General features: G+C 41.4%; 1 long non-coding RNA gene across 1 annotated transcript; it reads right to left on the bottom strand.

Annotated features, from left to right (window-relative positions):
• Positions 1-1242: 1242 nt before the first annotated feature.
• Positions 1243-5148, bottom strand: LOC142095045 (uncharacterized). Its single transcript, XR_012677741.1, has 4 exons — positions 5084-5148; positions 4925-4992; positions 2638-2687; positions 1243-1484 (listed from the first exon to the last, which is right to left on the bottom strand). It is a non-coding gene; the product is annotated as an uncharacterized LOC142095045 (long non-coding RNA).
• Positions 5149-20150: the final 15002 nt, after the last annotated feature.

Here is a 20150-nt window from a genome sequence, read left to right as displayed (position 1 = left end):
TCCAGAAACCCCTCCCCTCCGCTAAAATGCCCCTGTACTATCCAGCAGTCGCGGCGCTGTCAAAAAAGCGTCCGCGGCGGTGCTGTATAAAGCACCCCGTGATTCCGTGGATTTTCTCTGGGTGCTCCAGTTTCCTTCCACAGTCCAAAAACATACTGAAAGGGTAATTGGCTTCAGACAAAAAATAATCATAGTCTATGTATGTGTGTGTGTGTCTGTGCATAGGAAATATAGATTGTGAGCTCCAATGGGGCAGGACCTGATGTGAATGACTGACTACATATTCTTAAAGGTTCCGAAAAACATTGAGATGGTTCCGTTTCTCTGCCACACTTACAGTTGTGCTAAGATCGGTAACACTGTTGCACGGAATTTTAAAAAAACAACCATAAAAATTGCTGCTTGACAAGGCTTAGTGTGGGGAAGAGAGAAAATGCAGACTATTATATTACTATAGTACTATATTTTCATACTCAGCTGATGACATGTTGGCAGACATCTCCAGCTTATAAGCAGATTAGAAATAACTTTAATGCACTGCTTGCTAATGTTCGATCAGGATATCATAAAAGTTAATAGCAATAATTTATACATTACCTTATAATTGGACATAGGATTTAATAAACAAAACAGACACAGACGTTTGGATAATTATAATACTGCAGTTTTCTCCCATGAGACTCAAAGCTCTTCACTAACATTGAAGTTGTTGAGTCAGTGATTCAGTCAGTATATGATGACATGAAATGAATTGCTTCTAAATGCCTGAGTGAACAGATGTGTTTTGAGACTGCTTCTCAATAACTCCAACAAGAGTGTCTCTCAGGCCGTGTAGAATAAAGAGTTCTAAGGGAGAGTGAAAAAGTGGAGATGTTGCCTGTAGCAACCAATCAGATTCTAGCTGTCGTTTTGTAGAATGTACTAAATAAATGATAACTAGAATCTGATTGGTTGCTATAGACAACATCTCCACTTTTTCAAACCCAGTTTAGAAAAATATACCCCCTAAGGTCCAGTGGTAGAGGGCTTAACTATTAGTTTATATTATGCATTTATTATTACAGGCAGCTCAGTATTTGCTTTAGTATTTAGCGCTAATACTGTATTAGACATAAAACATGACCTCTGTGTGTGGCCACTGAAGGAACACAGATTGGTTTACTGTAATTATTATGCTGTTTACATGCCACTGACATGGTGACTGCAGCTCTTACCGCTAATTAACAAATCCACACAAGTAACTTTAGTACATGCAAAAGCCTTTAATCTGTCTGTAGACAAAGCCATCTGCTACTTGTTGTCACCTGGATGAGGGGCCTGTGTCCTTGTCATTTCTCATGTGCCTGGTAGTCAGGACACTTGTGTAGATCTTGTCCTGACCTCTGTGTTATGAAGACTGTTACAATCCTCCTCCTGCTGTAGGATTGGGGGAGGTCCGGCACTGCAGAGAAGACCCCCATCAGGTGACAGTCCAGGTAATCACACTTTGAAAAAGAATAGGAGATTAAACATTGAACCGTTTCTTATTACATTTAGGACAATAATATACAAATATATCTGTACATAATATAACAGGATTGCAGAAGGTATGAGACATATCTAGTGCTTTTACAAGACACATAACTTTGCAGTAATAATGTTCTGCTATATATTATAGAATTGACTCATGAGCAAACTACTTGTACTCCCTCCAATTGGAGTCCCATTAATATTGGAAACCTTATCTGTACCGTATTTAATTCTCTGATAGATGTCTCTGTGAGAGTAACACACAGTTGACTGGGAGCATTGTAATCACCATATGGAAATATTCCTCCAGATTATTCCTACATCTTCAGTCACTGACACTAAGGGGTAAATGTATCAAGCTGTAAGTTTTCCGGTGGGTTTGAAAAATTGGAGATGTTGCCTATAGCAACCAATCAGATTATAGTAATCATTTATTTAGTACATTCTACAAAATGATTATTAACCTACAGAGACAGCAATATTAAAGCATCGCCCAGTGGCAATATATTCTCAATCAATTTAGTTTGAGCGAACAGCCGTACAAAACTTTATTTCCTACTTCTTCCATATAATTTCTCTTTAAATACAACTATTTATTCCTTCTGAATAAAACCCAACTCCAAGTCCGGAAATGCCAGATGTCCCCAGCATCTTAATTCCTACAGGTATAACCGGTCCGGGATTTGTTTGTCAATGAGTGTTTGCAACGACTCGGATTATGAACATCAGTCACTCCCTTCTATCTAATTACCACCCAGAGGGAATCCTAAAAAGAAAATATGCTGAAAATGACATGTATTGAAAGTCGTATTTTCTTGACACATAAAACATTTGACATTTGGGGGTATATTTACTAAGCTGCGGGTTTGAAAAAATGGAGATGTTGCCTATAGCAACCAATCAAATTCTAGCTGTCAATTTGTAGAATGTACTAAATAAATGATAACTAGAATCTGATTGGATGCTACAGGTAACATCTCCACCTTTCAAACCCGACGGAAACTCACAACTTTACCCCTAATTGTCTTTTTCTCTCTCTTTCACTGTATAACACTAAACGTGCACAGAAACCATAACCTTGGCACAACCTTTAGATATTTGGTGCTTCCTATACAGTAGCCAACATACCAGTTCACTATTCATAATGAACATGGAGAGCAGACACCTAAACACGAGACCTGGAGACACAAGCCACAGATGAGATGTAGTGCTTAGCCTGACATCATACTCTAACAATACATACAATATGTACAGATGTATATGCAGAGACCATCATTTGGATTTAAATATGGTTGCCATCATTTTCATGCAAAAAAAAAAAAGGCCAAAGTAACTTTGATCCATCATTATCATCATCATCACCATTTATTTATATAGCGCCACTAATTCCGCAGCGCTGTACAGAGAACTCACTCACATCAGTCCCTGCCCCATTGGGGCTTACAGTCTAAATTCCCTAATATATGCACACACACAGGTGGGCAGACACAGACAGACAAACAGACTAGGGTCAATTTGTTAGCAGCCAATTAACCTACCAGTATGTTTTTGGATCCAATAAACATGTGATGACAGCTGAGTCTATAAGATGATGATAATATTAATAACAGTCATAGGTCAGCACGGTGGCTCAGTGGAGTTTGTATGTTCTCCCCGTGTTTGCATGGGTTTCCTCCGGGTGCTCCGGTTTCCTTCCACACTCTAAAAACATATTAGTAGGTGAATTGGCTGCTATCAAAATTGACCCTAGTCTCTCTCTCTCCCTGTCTGTGTGTGTATGTTAGGGGATTCAGACTGTAAGCTCCAAAGGGGCAGGGACTGATGTGAATGAGTTCTCTGTACAGTGCTGCGGAATCAGTGGCGCTATATAAATATATGGTGATGATGATGATGACTAAGGTACTACTGCACTCACTATATCTCTCAGAAACTGAACATTATACCAGAAAACAAACAGCATCAAACCATGAGAACATCTTCTGCAAGCATCACATGAGGAAAGTCAACTTTGAGCCTTGCGACAGCCTTTGGAAAGTTTATAAGCTCTTACTATATGGCTATTTGTGTCACTATACAAACATATAGACATAAAGGAAAACATCCGACTGTGTTTGAAAAGGATGTTGTTACTATGCGCAGATATGTATGTGTGAGGTCTAAATGCATATATACACTGTGTGTGGGTATATAGATAGATGGATATATATATATATATATATATATATATATATATATATATATACACACAGCATGTGGACATTTGCAGCACATGTGTGTGACAGCCTAGAGTGTGATGTATATCTGTGGACACACAGCCCCCAGCCCCCCTTCCTCTCTGCAGTGAAGATTGATGCTGTGTATTTGTAATCTACTGTAGCACACACAGCTCCCCGCTGCTACCCATCTCCCAGCATGCTCTGCATCCACAGGCATTGCTCTGTGGAGCTCAACCTCAGCGTGACTGGACTGCAGAGTATTACCCATCTTCACACCTCCCCCCTACATGTCTTCTTAATGCAGGGGGGGAGGAGGGGGCCCTGGTCCCCTTCCTTACTCTGTATTACACCTGATGTTTACAAGGAACTGGCTCCAGCACACAGAATTTTCTAACTGAAGGCTACATTTTGCAGCCTGTTTTGCAGAAGAAATAACATTGCTTCACAGTGTGATCCAGTAACAAAAACATGAGAAAAATCAGTATAGTTCCCGGCAACAGCTCTCAATAGCTTTCATTTGACACATGAAGTCTTCACTATTATATCCAATGATGCTTCGCCCAATCCAGGGCTTTCCTTGTTCTCAGAACTGTGTCTAACGGTTTCATATGTCTAATATATTGCTAATAACAAAATCTGAGGTGGATGCTGCAAACTCCTGATATAGGCCTTTCTGTACCAGTGAATATATATCTCTATATACCTCTCACATCCCCACTCTGCTGTGGTACCATACAAGTTGTAATATCCTCCCTAATGCTCTGAATATATAGTGTCCCCTTATTTCTTGCTTCAGGTTCCCCACTGAAATCTCAGAAATGACACAGGGACACTCATTAGGGCTTTAAACAGGACACAAGGATCGCAAATCTTAATAGGGTAATGCACTACTTGCCACATGCAGGAATGTAAGAATACAGCAGTGCCAGGTGGGATCTGTGCCAGGGTGCCACCTGCCTCCACAGAAACATTATATGCAGCTTAGAGGACACCATATCTGCATTCTGTGTATAGGATCAAAGCGTTAAAGCATTGAGTTATAGGAGTTAGTTAAGCCATGTAGAGATTATTAATAGCCTTTCTCGATATAACACCGTATAGTGCGTTTGTAGAGAGATGTTTGTAAGCAGGACACTAATTATAAACTATACAGTCTACATCTGTTACTATTAAACCCAAGTGAAGCTGTTTGTACCCACATTGTTCTGCCTTCACAGCTTCCTCAATATTGACCATGGACTCGTCTCCAAATCAGCTCCCTGCAGCCCTGTATGTAACACAGAACAGACATACAGTGTCATTGTAGGCACTTCTCAGCCCTATGTTCTACCGTGTGCCCGCCCTGTGGATTAACTCACCTGCCTGATGAAGCTGGTGCCACTTGCAACCCACGGGTAGGGTTATCATCAGTTCTTTCAGGAAGTCTAAAAGAGGATAGCAAAGGAATCACAAACACATAAAGCACAAGCTAATTGAGGGAATGGAAGGGGTATAACAGGGTAATGGGGGTGAAAGGGTCAGTAGAATTCCTGTGCAATTCTCAATCACTTCTGCCAAGAGATTGGGGAAATGGAATGTGAAGAGCCATCTGTATGCTCCTGCCAGGGAGCATAAAAATTATTAGAAAAGGCTAATAATTATAGAGCAGTTGGGAGCGGCACTGAGTAGCTACGGGATCGGTGCCAATACTAGGTGCAGTGTGGCTGCTTGTTAGCCTGATTGCAGATGTTGGAGTTCCAGATGCCAGTTTTCTGTCAATGGTAAAAGTCGGGTGGCAGTCTCTCTGAATACCTACGGCTGGATCTTGTTGGAGAAATGTCGTCGCAGCAGCACAGCGAGGGTACTGAGCACCATAACCGTGGTACACATTCTGCCAGTAGCATCACCAGCATGGCACGGGGCAGATGAGAAAGTTATGGCATGACCACCTGAAGGAGGGGCACAGAAGAGAAAGCAACGTTTCAGGAGCAGTGCCCCAGTGTCCGCAAACCTCACTCAGACCTCCAGGCAGGTAGCGTCTCCTACCACCCACTGCGGCTGAGCGCCTCCGTTACAGGGTTTTAGAGAGGATTATGGATCACCAGAGATTAAGACTGGATAAGTTACACTGGTTATCTAAGGTGGTGTGAGCGAGGGCGGGCATCTCGTCTCTGTCACAGAAGCCAAGTTATCTGTCTGCTACATCCTAATAAGCCAAGTCTGACAGAGGATTGTCTTGCAGTAGCCATGGGATAATCAATTAGTTCCTACTTGTAACGATAAACCTTGAAAAAAATATTTATATTATGGCATTTTCAGATAATTGTGTAGCTATGATACACACATGGGGGTATATTTACTAAACTGTGGGTTTGAAATAGTGGAGATGTTAGCTATAGCAACCAATTAGATTGTAGCTGTCATTTTGTAGAATGTACTAAATAAAAGCTAACTAGATTCTGATTGGTTGCTATAGACAACATCTCCACTTTTTCAAACCCGCAGTTTAGTAAATATACCCATGACGTCTTTTGCTGTAACCCATACAGGAGTGCACAACACTTTGCCACACCACTTCTATAAAGTAGTGATTAGATTAGATACTTTTATGTATTTAATCAGTTGCATACAGATATCTAAAACAAACAAAAAAAGTTACCTTGTGTTATTTGAACACTACTCCCTAGTCAGAGTGTGTTGAGAGGTGTAGTTATGCCCTGATTATTTCCTGGTATCTGCACCACAAAGGGGAAGTAAACGGGTAAACGCACTTGAGACTATTCTAGGGTGAGAATATAACCATTCCAAATGCAAGTGCAGCATAAAATTAATTGAGGGGGTGGAGTATTCCACATATGCCATTTATTTCCATATGTGACTAAAATGCAACGAAAAACATATGAATTAAAGTTTTATTCTTGGCTAGAAGATCATCTTTTGAAGTGATGATTCAACTTTAGTTTTTCTCTGGTTTTGTTTCAAAATATTACCTTATTGTCATAGCAGCTGTCCATCAAGCCTATTTAAGACACATTTGGGTGTGGCTCACAAGCCAGCCCTTGCAAGATGTAAACCCCTATACCTGGGAGGTGAGTGCATCTGATTTTAACTGCATTTTAATGGCGTTTAACGCATATAAGTCAGTGTAGGACCTGCATATAATGAGGTGCCCTTAATGCTGGGATGCAGGCTTAAATGTTTTGATCAAAATATGAACGAATACCTCATGTTTTCATTTTGCTAGATACACACAGATATGCAGTGTAAAGGATAAGCGCTGACAACTGTCTTTTCATTAGCAGTGAGAGCAGGTCATGTGATTAGATCAGTATCCAGTATGGTCAAACAAGTAGTACAACAACCTGTCATTTTGTGTTGGACCCGCATAAAACAGATATATAAATAATATACTATTATTTCCTCTATTTTACTTTTTGTTTTGTGCTGGTTCAGTGATCCTAGGGAATGTGCATATCAGTTGGGCTTTAACCTTCATCCACCTATGGCACAGAAGTTGTGTTCTCTCCCTGCTATGTTAGACTTGAAGGTTACATTACAGCATTCAGTGTTTAGGTCCAAGATGAAAAGAGAGAAGGAGAAGGAAACTGATTCTTTCCAAATTGGGAAGCATGACGAATGGAGAAGTAATAACCACATGGAAAAAATTACGAGAGGGTCACAGTTATACTAAGAAAAGGCAAAATAAAGTAAATAAAACAATATATATGAGGTAAATGATAAAGAGGAGGAAAGGAAATAAAGTGTTCAGAGAGAAGTGATAACTGGAGGGGATGGTGGGAAATAGTTAGAGGAGGGTGTTCTAGATATTTTTATTTAGGGCTGTCCTGAAACCAGACAAATATGAAATGGACATGCTGCAAAACAGCATGTCAAATTATTCATATCTGCAAGCCTGCAAATTTACTCTTAAAGGGCTCACTGTGTATGTTTCCCGTAAACCTTACATCAACCTTAGAATTCTAAACATTTGCATGCAAATAAACACACGGAGACTTGTATAAGTTATTAAAAATTGCCAGAACTTTTATTATGATTCTAACTTTAACTAGACCTATGGTGGCGGAGAAAGGGCCCTGCGAAACAGCTCTCAAGCTGGTAACACTATATCACGAGTGGACTGGTGCAAACCGCCGTACGTCCACCACCACGGGGAACAAATCCCATCATAACTTTGCGCTGAGTTGTCAGAGTGACCGCCCCTTTAAAACTCACGCTGCCCTCCCTCACCGAGCCGGACAGGGACCCTCCTCACCGAAGGGCCAAAAAGGGAGTTACTGGTGCCTCAAAGGGGGGCAGTGACCTACGACAACTACCTGTGCGCCCACAAATCAGCCGCTGAACGCAGTGCCTTCCTACCGCAATATAAACCCAAAAATACTCCACAAAGGAGTGGGTGGGTGGTATCTCATGCTGTGGAATGAGGCATTCCAGGAAGTGCAGCCTACTATATCAATCAAGGTCCCTCCCGCTGGAGCACACATTGGTCGGGCCAAACCTATGTTAACCCCTTCAGGTAAGTGTTCAGCTTACTACAAACCCTGTCGCCCTTTAAGTGCATTCGTCCTATTCAGCCTCACTTGTCATTGTGTGTATAAGGATTTATTTGTTTTGTGTATTATTTATATAACTGATCTGTAAATTAGACCTCTCCCCTACATACAGTGGAAGCATCTATTTTGTAGCGTGAACCACTATGCAGTCTAACAATTGGCTAGGAACTAGTGGCCTCGCTAACATACAACCTGCCTTAAGTTCATGAGGTACTGGTTCCTAGTGAGCTGACATGATACACTCTCATGAATATTAGTACAGCCCACAAAATGTCTGCCTCCACTACGTGTAGGTGAAAAGTGCAATTTAAATTGGCATCAGGCATATATCTTTAGCAGCCCAATAGGTACGCAGGGCCCACACACTATGATATCGCCAACATTATCTGCAAATTACACTGATGTCACCAAAGGTTTGGCCTTAAAATGAGTGTGATTCCTAAGAATAATCCAATCAAATTGATAGAATCATTTTTAAGGCATGCCAGTTGATCTGGTTATCATCGTCATTCAGCGCCAACACAACGCAAACACAAAAGAAAAGAACACAAAAGAACATACAAAACTCCACACAGATAAGGCCATGGTCGGGCATTGTACTCATGACCCCATTGCTGTGAGGCTAGTGCTAACCACTAAGTTGCCCATTATCACATGATTACATCAGCCTGAGCTGGCTACCTAACCAGAGTGAAAAGATCAGCCAGTGGGTGGCCAGCATTATAGGAAAAGTACATAAATAAAAATGGAGATTAAAACATATGGCTATTGCAGCCACTAAGAACCATTGATATAGACCATCATCATAACAGACGTAAAGCGATCATTATGCTTGACCTCCATCCACAGATGGACATTATCAGTCTGTTAGTGTCTGATGTATACAGATGGATAGTCGCCAGGATCAGTCTGCTAATATGACACGTAAAACCAGTCTCTGTTTGTGTTACAATCACATTAGAAAACCGTCTGTTTAATTAGTTACTGTTACATGTGCATTAATGTGTGGAGGAAGCATCAGTGAAGGCCAAATTGAATTGCTAAGAGAGAAGAGACTGTCGGGGCATGCTGGGACTTGTAGTTACAATAGAGACGGAGAGCCACAGGTTGCTTAACTCTCCTGTGTAGAATAACTGTAGAGTTGGTATGAAATGTGTGTTTACTTATGCAATCTATTTCTCCATCTGAATCCAATTCAACTGAAATGTTGTTTCTTCTACAATTCACGCCCACTGCAAATAATCTTTTCTCATCACTTATTCTTTCATCCACTACCCACACACATTCTCAACTACCGACATTATTTGTGTAACTCAAGTTGGGAATGGGGTTCCTATCCAAATAACGGGCTCATTGTACAGATGTCTTTATGAAGCCAAAGTGAAGGTTCATGACTGCAAAAATTGCTCCCTAGCTGTTTCACCCCTTGCTTTGCGACTCAAGTACCTCTTGAAATTTCATACGCATAGTTTACATTTTTCAAACATTGCTGGCCCCATAGATTGCACAACACTTAATCCAAAACATCACGTCTTCTAAAAATCAGGAAAACAGGTCAGCGCTTCTCATGGTCTGTGTAATTATTATACCCTTTTGTAGTGATATGCCAAGAGGGGGTACAGGAGTGAGGGTAACAATTGCAGCTCAAAAAGTTAGAAATAAACATATTAATACAACAGGTACTAAACTAAGAAACATTAAAGTGGTATGGATGGCACAATATAAAATACATGGGATAGGGTGCAATGGTAGCTATGTACCCTCCTGGGGAGATTTGCTGGGAAATATTCAGCCATTGTTGGCACGGCACTGAATATCTGAATGAAAATCCAGTAACCAGGGAATACAGTGCTCTTAATGCCATGCTGGTCTCACATAAATGCTTAATGTGAATGAGTTCTCTGTACAGTGCTGCGGAATTAGTGGCGCTATATAAATAGCTAATGATGATGCTGATGATGAATGGTCCAATTGGGCAGAAACCTATTATCAGGGCACTTGTGCTATTATATGTAATAGATGTCAGTGCCATTGGTGGTAGATGTTAAACCACAAGAAGCTTTTAGGCATAACCAAATTGTTGGTTGTGACACCTTGTGCCACCTTGTCTGTTGTTGCTGGGAACCGCCTGGGTTTACTTTGCCTACGTTCCCTTTCGTTATTCCAATTACAACCTTCTTGTCGCAGTAGGAGGAGCCTGCTGCCACCACTGGACTCCTTTAAAGCATCCAGAACCACGTTCCTTCTAGGCAATTGTCGCTGCTAGTGTACTCCAATGCTGGTACACTTGAGCTGGTACCCCTGACCGCTTACTATGGATCAGGATGCTGTAGATGGATCCCCCCTGGCCTATCACACTGGCAAAAGCTGCTGGGTAGCGGCAGAGCGGTGGTACTAGGAGCTGGGATCAAACTTCAGAACAGCCGGAGGACGGATTAGATTTGGGGTCTAATCTATAGATCACAGGATTACAGCAATATTGAAGAAGTTATCAAGCAGGGTCTTGAAGCAGAGAGTGATGTTTATTTCGCTCAAGTGTCCTGACAAGGACAGTTCCACTGATTAAAGGTATCAGTGGTCAGGTCAGATGGAACATCAGAATGATACATTTCAGTGTACAAGGGCTCTCTTTTATACAGTTTTACACACAGCCTCACAGGCTATTTTTAGAATCAGGATGCAATTTGTTTACCCAAACATGGATTTACATGCAATGCAAAGCTAACAATATTTACGCTTATCTGTGATATCCTAAAACCTTGCTGTGATTTCCTGCTTCTTATTTTGGACACAGTGAACATCTGACAGGAAGTCTAATTACTCTTTACTTTCCCTTAAGGTGTATTGGACACTCACATCTAAAGGTCTAATTAACATGAGATTAGCATGGGTGCTTTCTTCCAACAGTTGCAGAATACACATTTCCTTCAAAAAAAGAATTCCCCAAGAAAAATTGCAAAACCCCAAACAAGGCATTTTCTTACACCAAGATATACAACATACTTTCTAAACAAAGGCTTATTGTATCAGATATATACATCAGAAATAATGCATTTCCTCTAGCAAGATTAAAACAGAAAAAAAATGAATTATCTCCCCTGGTGTCGGAAATAAAGATTTCCTATACCAAAATATGCACAATCTCAAAAATAAGTACATTTGCAATTCTATAAATAAGCACCCTGCTCTATTTCCTTTAAATACATTTACACCATAAGTTACTTAAAAGTGATCCAGTCACATTGGTTTCATTTCTGAAATAGTTGTAACAGATGATATATACATATATACATGCAGCTCCAATTATCACATCTTTACAGTTCAACAGTCACTGGAAGAACCTACTGAGAGCCTAACTTCCTGTCTGTGCATGTTCAGCAGAGCAATGCGGACTGCGGGAGGCTGCCTCACTTGCTGACTTCACTAGATCACAAGGGACACCACTACCAAGAAGGGAGACGGAGCGTACGCTCCATATTAACAGGTCCAAAGTACTGGTGTTATTTATAATTATTATGCCTGCATTCCAATGCAGCTGGCAGTGACTCTGCCCAGGAAACTCCCCAATATAAGTGGGTGCACTCTGTCCAGTTGAACCCATTTGTCTTGTGCATGTGAATTTTTAGCTCTTTTGCTGCTCCGACTGGTTGGTTTGCCCAAGGCAGCCTTATGTACTAGCCTGGCACACCCAGTACCGCTTGGCAAGTACACTGATAAAAGCAAAATGTACTTTTATTGTGAAACATGCATGACACTGATTGGGCTATAACACTTACAATGAATAAGTAACACCATACCAGCATCCACAACCATATCAAAGGGAAAGCATATAGTCACTAGTTCCAGAGCTCTATGTCCACCTATATTCCACTCCTTGTGCCCTTCACTTCTCTGGCAGCAAAGCAGTGACTAAACCCACTGTCACCCCGCTTTTTACAGGCACAAAAGTAACAGAATCTTACAGGGTCTTACATCCACGTCCTGGTATCCTTGTGAATGATCCTGACTAGCCCACCTGCCTATCAGAGGGCCAGGCATTCCCTTTCCTTGTTTCTTATGTTTGCTGCAGCCCTGTACCCCATTTTATCACATCTTTACCTACAACAAAGTAGTGCTTTATATAATATTATGTTTCCTAGGTGATCATCAGGATAAACAAACATACACCCACCACCAGGGGCAGGCTGGGGGGCAAGGGGCATTTGTCCCTGGGGCCAGGCACATAGTGGGCTACATTGGGCTGGGTCACTGGGCTACTTGCATTTTTTCTCCTTTAAAAGTGGAGTCTTGCCCCCCAGGCTAAAATTTGCCAGCCCTCCCCTGCCCACCACTATATTATATCTATAATGTACCAAGAAGAATGTTTTGTCTGGTTTCCTCAATGCCGCTTTACACAACTGTGTAACAGGCTTTAGTGCGGAATTATCATCACAATAAATTTATTAATTTGCTGTTATGTGTTAAATGAAGTGGAAAAAGTTATATAAATTATTTATGCAGCCTATTTTTATCTGTTACGTTTATTTTAGTAGGTATGCGCCAAATCCATATATTGGCATTCAGGTAAAGACATTGAATTTGTTTTACAAAAAAATAAATAAATTGTGAATACTGACTCGTAATTTGCATAATAAAATTCTGGAGTATTTGTCATTTTAGCTCTTGAAGGAGATCACTATGTCCTCTGGAGTAAAGGGGCTTCCTATTTATACTCAATGAGATGAGCTGTATATAACAGATTTTAATCTACTGACACTTTAAAAGTGAAATAAACAACATTTGATTTGACTCTGCTGCCAAGTGTGCCTGTAATATATATACGGCTTATTTCATGAATATCACAGTTGGGTAGGTATTCATGTTCATGCAAGAGGACATTTCATCACACAGGCAGCTGTAGTACAGTACAAGGTATTTTTATTGCAGACAGACTTTGATCATGGTGTATCTGTAGGTGATAGAGGTGTGCCATGACTACTAAGAAGATTATATATCATCATTATACACCAAAATGTCCTTAGCCAATGACGGGTGGAGCACGCTCACAATTGAATGATGCAATTGGTTTCATAGGCCTTGTCAATAAAGTCCTAGCTTCATTTCCAGATAGGCTTAGGCATATATATATATATATATATATATATATATATATATATATATATATATATATATATATATTTTATATATATTATATATATATTATATATATATGAATTCATTAATATAGGGATTTCCTACAGAGATGTGTTACAGGGCAGGGGCATTGCTCACTCCCTATGTGACAAGACCACACCCAACACTTGCTCTCTGGTAGTGCACCACCACTCTGCGATGGTACACACACTTCTGTCCCCACAGGAACAATGAGGAGAGAAACGGGTTCTTCTTTTCCTTTAGTATATTCTATGTATTTTAAGTTTTAAGCAAGTTATGTTTTATTGCACCTCCTGCAGATGAGTACTATCGCCCTTGGACCAAAGAAGGCTGTGCAGCACTCAATTGATAGATACACATTTAATAACCTCCCTCTAGTCAGCGTGATTTGTCCTGTAGGCTGCCTTCCACGAATGCTGTTCCAGTACACCACTAAAGGCCACGTGCAGTGTTGGTGACTGCAGCAACCATACTTTATATAAATAATAAACAATTAAGTTTGAACAATTTAACTGCACCCATCACCATACCTCCCAACATGTCAGCAGTATCGAGCGGGATAGTGGGTGTGGCCACATCCTGGTGAGGGCATGGTCTTGTCACGATAGGGGCGTGACCACACCTCCAGAGGGCTGCCTAGCATTGTAAAGTGCAAGGCTGCCTATTAGATATCTCCCTACCCCCAACTTTCCTGCTTGTGGAACAAACATGTCCTCGGGCGGGTCAGAGTCCTAAAATCGGGATTGTCCCTCTGAAATTGGGACAGGTTGGAAGTATGCAGCACTGATGGGGTAGTGGGCCAGTATGCGTAACAAAGAAATGCAATAAATGTATTTTCTATAGTCCTGTCCTCGGAGGGAGTGGTAATCCCATTAATCATGGACAGCAGACCTTGGTTCCCTGGCAACTGGCTGAGGTAGGTGATGAAGCCCAGTATCTAAGTGGCTCCGCAGTGGTGACCTGAGGTGCCAGAACATTGCTGAGGAAGCAGGGAACCTGTGTACATTTCTCCCACATTTCCTCCTTATGCACATCATCTTCTTTGCCCCAGGCTTATGGCCGAGCAGGAGAATTTTTATAATATATCAGCCATGAGGCTAAGGCCTTATCTACTACACACTAATGTATTTATTTATTCACCTTCTATATCACCTGCACTTTTTTCTTTTTTTCATGGATCAAGAGTTCAGTGGCACAGATCCAAAGGTAATGAGATGCCATAATGAGGAAGGGGGGTGGGTCGGAATACCCGTTCATCCGGAGGACAGGGAAAGAGGGGTCCTTTCTCTTTTGAGGAGGGCTTGAAGGTGACCTCTTCCTTGTGCACGTTTTGGGGGGTTTTTTCACCTTTTTGGGCACTCTGGGCAAGACAGTACTCCTGATTCAAAAATATATATATCATCATTTATTTATTTATATTGTGCAGCGCTGTACAGAGAACTCATTCACATCAGTCCCTGCCCCATTGAAGCTTACAATCTAAATCCCCTAACATACACACACAGACCAAGAGAGACTGAGGGAAATTTAATAGCAGCCAATTAACCTACCAGTATGTTTTTGGAGTGTGGGAGAAACCAGAGTACCCGGAGGAAACCCACACAAACACAGGGAGAACATACAAACTCCACACAGATTATGGCCATGGTCGGGAATCGAACTCATGACCCCAGTGCTGTGAGGCCAGGGCCGGATTAACCATAGGGCTAACTGGGCTACAGCCGAGGGGCCTATGGCATCCAGGGGGCCCTTGAAAGTGCTCAGCAGCAGTATTGATCGGTCGGGGCGGCGGGGGCGCCCCCGGCGCGATCAGTGCTGCTGAGCACTTTCCCTGCAGTCCTCCGGCACGCTGTAGTCTCCTTACTGAGGAGATCTCGTAATTCTCACTCTCACGAGATCTCCTCAGTAAAGAGAGCACAGAGCGCCGGAGAAGGAGGTAAGTGCCGGGGGGGGGGGGGGCCGCAATCAGCTCCGATCATGGGGGGCCCTCACGGGGGAATGGAGGCCCCCTTAGCCCAGGGGCCTCCATTCCCTTAATCCGGCCCTGTGTGAGGCAGAAGTGCTAACCACTAAGCCACCGTATATATAACTTACATTTCACATGCAATAAATATACCAACGCAAAGGAAACATCCCTTTGCCAATTAGAAGCATGGAGAATATGGTGTCACACCCCGTTTTCATAGTTCATTGAGATTTGAATGGCTCATGCAATACAAATGGCATACAGCAACTAACTATAATTCTGCCGTCACCACACAGGTAACTGCAGAGGATAGGTCAGACAGAAGGGGGTTGAACTGGCTGTTGTGACCACGTCTTCCAAAAATCAGTAAACAGAGAGAGAAAATAAAACATTGTTCAGTCAGTAAGAAAAAAAATATAGGTTGGTAAAATTTTTATATGTTCCTGACACTTATACTAGAAGCTATTTCACTTTTCTATTCATTTTGTTATTTATTATTATTCCCTTGTGAGAAAGGGGATACCAGACCTTTATTACCACTGCCCTGTATCCCATATTATCACATCTTTCCCTACGACAAACTAGTGCTTTATATAATATTATGTTCCCTAGGAGATCATCAGGATAAACAAACATGCACCCATTGCTATATTATATCTATAATGTACTAAGAAGGAGGTTTTGTCCGGTTTCCTCAATGCTGCTTCACACAACTGTGTAACAGGTTTTAGTACGGAATTATCATCACAATAAATGTATTAATTTGCTGTTACGTGTTAAATGAAATGGAAAAATATGCATCATGTTATATAAATTAGTTATATGGTCTATTTTTATCTGTTACGCTTCTTTTTAGTGGGTATGCACCAAATCCATGTATTGGGATTCAGGTAAAGACAATGAATTATTTTACAAAAACATTTGTGAATACTGACACCTAATTTGCATAATAAAATTCTGTAATTTTAGCTCCTGAAAGAGATAACGATGTCCAGTGGAGTAATGGGACAATGTATTTTTACTCAATGACATGAGCTGTATATAAAGAAGCCATTTTTAGTGTACTGTCACTTTAAAATTGAAATAAACAACATTTGACTTGAGTCTTGCTGCCAAGTGTGGCTGTAATATATACGGCTTATTTCATGGATATCACAGGTGGATAGGTATTTATCATGTTCATGCAAGAGGAAATTTCATCACACACAGCTGTAAGAAAGTACGTTTTTTTTTTTTATTTTAGAAAGACTTTAATCACGGTGAATCTTTAGGTGACAGAGGTGCGTTATGACAACTAAGAAGATTATATATCATTATTATATCTTTTTATTATTATATTTATCTTTTTATAAAGCTCCAACATGTTACCCAGCACTGTACATTGAGGGCATCATGACACAAATTACATTAAACAGCAGGAAAACTTGGCCCTGCCAATCTAAGAGGTGTTGGGAATATATCATTATCATCATTTATTTATATAGCGCCATAAATTCCGCAGCGTGCTGTACAGAGAACTCATTCACATCAGTCCCTGCCCCATTGGAGCTTACAGTCTAAATTCCCTAACATACAGAGAGAGAGAGAGAGAGAGAGAGAGAGAGACACTAGGGTCAATAATAGCAGCCAATTAACCTGCTAGTATGTTTTTGGCGTGTGGGAGGAAACCAGAGCACCCAGAGGAAACCCACGCAAACACAGGGAGAACATACTAACTCCACACAGATAAGGCCATGGTCGGGAATCAAACTCATGACCCCAGTGCTCTGAGGCAGAAGTGCTAACCACTGACTTTATCCACCGTCTTCTGTGGCAGATGCTGCCCCCAAATAGTTAGGGGAGATCACCAAAATAGAGATATCCTCAGCAATCACAGTTGACTACAATGGCAGTTGAACTCTCTGGGTCCAGCATATTAACTGAGATGGAACTTCATAGATCCTGCAAACAACACCATCCTTGGTGCAATGACACTACCAGGCACCACCATGTAATCTCCCACTGCCTCGTCAAATTTAGAACCCCTCTATATTTGTGGGAAGTTCATTATGTGGGCACTAGGGCATAGAGCTGATCTAAAGTGCAGCCTTCACTAACTGCCACCCTCAGTAATGTGCCATGTAAAATGTAATTTAATAAAAAAATATTTACTTTTAATTAAGGGCTAAAAAACATTTGTTGGGAAGATATACCTTTGAGAATAAACTATATTCCTTTCAGTGATACTTCCAGTGAGGAAATTGGAAGCATGTTCCATTTCAAATTGTGATTGAGCCACCAGGCCGGCGCCTATAAGTGTGACACCAGCGCAGGTCCAGAAAATGTGCTGACAGAGCAGCAGGGGTGACCCTTCCTGGTGCTCTGTCACTCTAGTGACTCAACCTCTATGACATGAAGTTCAGTCTCACGTGATTGAGGCTGAGTGTAAGGGTAGCATCTGCAAAGCAATGGAGACAAATCAGGTAAGAAGGAGTATAGGGCACACTGGTAAAAGAGGGGCATTTGTGCAATAATCTGATAAGGAGGGGGCATGTGAAATAAAAGCTGATGGGCAACAGGGGCCATGTGAGAGAAAAGCTGGTAGACAGAGGGTCATGTGAGAGAGAAACTGGTGGGCAGGGATTGATATGTGAGCAGAAAGCTGGTGGACAGGGGGCATATAAGAGAAAAGCTAGCGGGCAGCAGGTGGCATGTGAGAAAAAAGTCTGGTGGGCAGGGGAAGGTATTTGAGACAAATGGTGGTGGGCAGCAGGGGCTGGCATATGAGAGAATAGCTGTTGGACAGCAAAGGGTTTGTGAAAGAAAAGCAGGGGCATGTGAGAGAAAAGCTGGAGGGCAAGGGAGGCAAGTGGGGGGAAAAGCTGGTAGGCAGGGAGTGGCATATGAGAAAAGCTTGTGGGCAGAATGGGGCATGTGAGAGAAAAGCTGGTGGGCAAGGGGAATCTGAGATAAAAGCTGGTGGGCATGGTGTAATTTGAGAGAAAAGATGGTGGGCAACAAGGGGGGCATGTGAGAAAAAAGCTTGTGGGCAGAGGAGCATGTGTGAGAAAAGATGGTTGGCATATGGCGACATGCCAGTGTGTACCAGATGTGTGTACTACATGTGTAGACTGGACACCAGCAAGGGCTGGTGTCCAGTCTAGTCATGTTTGGTCCCTGGGCTGTAGCCTCGTAGAAGTATCACTGTAATCCCGTTACTGGCTGTCTCCCACACTGCACTAAACCTGGTCCCGTCACAATAGCTGTGTCAGCAAGCTGTGAGCTAGCTGGCTGTCTACATTTCTAGGCACTACTAGTAGAATAATGCCCAGAAATCCGCCAGTCAGCTTTAGGTGGCCAATAACAGTTACTTTGCCTATAATTTATATCATATATAGATTACATATAGATTTGTGAATATAGAAACATATTTATTTATATTGCATTATCGCTTTGATTTTTATTTGTTCAGTTACCAAAAAAATGAAACAAAAGGATTAATGTTTAAAATTAGCATAATGGAAGTAGGGCAAAGGTAGACAAGCAGAGTAGGAGGGCATATAATATATAGGGAGACTATAAAAGCTACAGAAGAAACATGAGTCGATAAACAAGATGTAGAGGCCCAATGAGGGGAGATAAAGGACATTTTTTGAGTATAACAGGGAGTACTAGAATAACAATAATCAACATTAGCCAATCAGTGAGAGAAATTGAACGGAAATTGGACGAGTGTGTGGGGGTGGGAGATAATTATGGGGTTTAAAGAAAAAAATAAACCTAAAGGAATGTTGAAAAATAAGCAACAACTAAAAGGTCAATTTTACTCCAGAGACCAGAAGAACGATGGAAATGTCAGATTTAAGAGCGCTATGATTTGTGGGGGATAAATTTGCAGGTTTTTGTTGCAGTCCCCCAGCACTGTGAAAACATGGAAGACATTAATCATTAAGTAAAGTCAAGTGTGGTCACAGACATTAGTAACTTTCTATTAGTGTTGTGCTATGTTCCACTGGACTGGCATGATATGGTTATAAGATACTCCCGGTGCAGTGAGCTCTACAAGACAGATATGACTGAATGAAAGGGGAGAGTTGTGTGTGGCCTGAGAACACAGAGCAAGGTCATGTCTAAGGAGAATAAGACAGAGGCCAAGTAGGGGGGCTGGAAAAGGAAGCATAAAAAAGAAAACGGAGGGGGGGAGGAAGCAAATCTATGGGGGGTAAAATAAATTAGAGACAGATGCAGACAACTTTCTGCGAAGGGTACAAAATAAAAATACACAGATTCGATTGAGGGAAAACTGTTTAATGGACTAAAGAATGAATACATGAAATGGAGAAGAAGAAGTTGGTCAATAACAGCAGATAGCCAGACAGACATAAAGCACATATAGGTAGCAATTTGGGTAAAGGGCTGATGAAAGGAGTTGGGACTGGATAAAAATAAAAGAAAGCACTAAAAAGTAGAATAGGCATAAAAAAGAGACAGACTGAGATGAAAAAATAGTTGACATGTAAGTATAGTAATAGGAAAATACAAAGCAGGTGGGGGATAGATAAAAGTGCATCAGGAGGGTGAGGTGACATAATGAATGGAGCAGAGAGCAAGGAATAGGACAAGGGATCAAAGATAAGAAAATGAGATGGTGGTGGAGGATGGGGCAGGTAGGATGAAGTAATGAAAAGGGCAGGAAGAAAGAGTTAAGAAAGACAAGAAGGTGAAAAGGGGAGGGAAGAAGGCAGGGATTGAAAGAGAGAGGAAAAAAAAGAGGAG

The sequence above is a fragment of the Mixophyes fleayi genome, chromosome 6 (genome assembly GCF_038048845.1).
Source record: "Mixophyes fleayi isolate aMixFle1 chromosome 6, aMixFle1.hap1, whole genome shotgun sequence".
Classification (NCBI taxonomy): domain Eukaryota; kingdom Metazoa; phylum Chordata; class Amphibia; order Anura; family Limnodynastidae; genus Mixophyes; species Mixophyes fleayi.
Note: the sequence above shows the minus strand (reverse complement) of the source record. Positions and strands in the feature narration are given on the sequence as shown.